Source organism: Oryx dammah, unplaced genomic scaffold (assembly GCF_014754425.2).
Source record: "Oryx dammah isolate SB20612 unplaced genomic scaffold, SCBI_Odam_1.1 HiC_scaffold_12, whole genome shotgun sequence".
Lineage (NCBI taxonomy): Eukaryota > Metazoa > Chordata > Mammalia > Artiodactyla > Bovidae > Oryx > Oryx dammah.
The window spans coordinates 69,718,019-69,720,891 of NW_024070196.1; the positions used below are offsets into that span (position 1 = coordinate 69,718,019).

At 45.1% G+C, this 2,873-nt stretch overlaps 1 pseudogene; it reads right to left on the reverse strand.

Annotated features, from left to right (window-relative positions):
• Positions 1 to 331: 331 nt before the first annotated feature.
• Positions 332 to 2,873, reverse strand: part of LOC120871405 — a 32,711-nt pseudogene continuing 30,169 nt past the window's right edge.

Here is a 2,873-nt window from a genome sequence, read left to right on the forward strand (position 1 = left end):
TAGATTTCAAACAACATTGATTATATTATTATTAAAATTAAAAGAAAATATGGCACCATGAGCAGGAGGAGCAACAAATATTTTGCCAATTATGCCAGCTAAGGAAGTTGCCAAATTGCCAAAGTGTATCTCCATACCAGTCATCCATCTTGAAAGACTGGAAGCGACTGTAGGGCCTAAACCTCATTTCAGTGTCTTTATTCTTAGAATTCGTAGATCATCAATGAAATATTTAAGAAAGTCCTTTCCCCACCTCTCCAGGAATGCTTCTTGTATCACTGGAAATCCTTAAAAGAGTTGAATCACAGACTCTGGATTTATCTAAGCAAATCTATTTAACTGGAAATTGAACTTCATCTTCAATAAATCAAACAATTCTGGGCATTAATAGGTAGTTCCTTAAATGTCCTTGCATTCCATATCTGTGTGTTCCATTCTGGAGGGTCTTATATTTAAATCTATTTATTTAAGAGTTCTTGGTTTACTGGGAAATGACTTATAACCTCACCATCTAACTTGTATGCAACTTCAACTCTGATTTCCATAAATTTGTCCAAAATATCAAAAGTATTAAGTACCAATGCAGTAAATCCATTAATCATATGAGCATATTTAATCAAAACAAGGTCCAACCAGACACATGTTCTTTTCCTTCCTGTAGTTACACCAAACTCTCTATCCCTTTTTTGTAATAATTCTCCAATTTCATTGTCTTGCTCTGTAGGGAAGGGACCAATCCCAACTCTAGTTGTATAAGCTTTCACAACTCCATACACTTCTCCACATTTTAAGGGGGCATACCCAAGCCAGTACAAACACCTCCAACTGTACAGCTCAAAGAGGTTACGAAAGGATGGCTTTCAAAATCAATATCCAGTAGGGCTGCAATTGCACCTTCACCAAGATTTTCTGCGATGGTCTTTCTTTGAAAGCCTCATATAGGAAATAAACTCCATATATCTCGCAGTTGGTCTCACCCTTTCCATATAACCCTTGAGTTTTTGGAATTCATCTTCAATGTCTATTTCCGAAGTGGGATATATAGATTTGTAGTGGTTAGCCAGAACTTGGAAACTCTCAGAAAAGCCATCAAAGTCAGAAACAAGATCACATATCCTAAGTCCACTCTGGTCCTCTTGGGAAGAATAAACAGGGAGAATGCCCTTTCTGTGGTACCCCAATTTTTTCCTGCTCGTTCTCCTCTCTGTTGTTCCTGGATACGATCAGCTGTTTGGTGAAAATCAAGCACAATATGAGCTCTGTCAGGTATGAGAAGCCTTTGACCAGCCTTCCAGACCTTTCCCTTTTGGAACATTTTTTTTCTGCTTTCTCACACAATCCAGGTAGATGAATTACCACATCATTTCCAATGAATGCAGTAACCTTCAGGCTCCACTGGGAGCCTGAGTTGTTCACTGGGTAAAAGACGAAAGTCAGCCTCCACAGAATCCGCAACTGATGAGGCCAGCGTTACTTCCTCCCTGGCAGGGGCACAGCGTGCTGGCGTCCTGCGCCAGCAGATCAGCACCTTCCCCTTGCCTTCGTGGTCCCACTGCCCGCCAAGCGCCAGGGTCACCAGGTTCCCCCCAGGCTGGTCCCTGGGGTGGCCTCTGTGGCTTTGGACAAGGTGGATGCTCCCAGGTTGGTCTCGGCAAACGCCCAGGCTCCGGAGACATGAGAAGAGCCCGAAGGGGTCGGGGGCGGCTGGGACCGTGTGAACTGGATTGCTCTGTAAATTTACATTTGAGAGTCTTCATATAAAATATAACATATATTCAAAACAATAACATTTGGTAACACTGTCAATGTCTTAACCTGATACTGGGATTTTTCTACTTTGCTGTTTCATTTTGTCGAGAGGACTTGGATCACTGTTTACAATGGTGGTCTGTAATGTCCCCTTCTGCTGGTTTGGTGGTCAGGTTGTTTTTTACACTTGGTTGGTTGACTGATGGCTGTGCGGGGTCTTCACTGCTCCTGGGGTGTCTGGTTGGGGGGGGGGGGTGGGGGGGGGGGGGGGACAGCATGGCCGCTCTTCATCACGGTGCACTGGCTTCTCATTGGTGTGGATTCTCTTGTTGCAGAGCACCAGCTCCGGGGGATGGAGCTTCAGCAGTTCGGCTTTCCTGCTGAGTTGCGCTGCAGAATGTGGGAGCTTCCTGGCTTTGGCACTGCGACCATGTCCCCTCCATCGACAGGCAGATCCCTAAACACAGGAAAACAAGGGAAGTGGGATAAATTTCCCTCCTTATGTGCTTTATTTATGGGTTGTATGTAAAACACTTTAACTGCTTTCTCAGAGAAACACAAATGTTACATCTTTTTCAATGCTTAAAAAAATACAAATCCGATGCATGGGAAGCATATAACTCCTGAAGTTTGTTAGATATTTACGCTAAATAAGGATACATTATGTCTTTTTGTGGAGTAATTTCATGACAAAATATTCTGTTTCTTCTAAGCATCTTCATCTGTTTACTTATTTTCTCTACTAGAACAAATGTTGTACCTTCTTAGAAAACTGAACTTCATTCCCTTTTTCTGCAAATTTTTCCCACATGTGGCCAGCAGGGGGCGCTGTGTGACTGCCTTGGGCTCCTGCACAGCTGCTCAGGGAGCGTTAGGCCCTCCAGGAGCTGGGCTGGAGGCAGGGCCTGAGCTCCCGGGGGGGACTCAGCAGTGTGTCCTGTCAGATTGCAGAGACCCACAAGCAGGGACCAGTGTGGTCTCAGCAGGTGCTTCCTCCAGGGGCTCCCAAGAGGGAACTTCCCTCCACCCCCTGAGTCTGGGCTGTGAGCTGATCTCCAGCATCAGGGCTGAGAGACAGGCTGGGCGGGCCCTGGGTGGACCCCTATTTGCATGGCAGCCCCTCC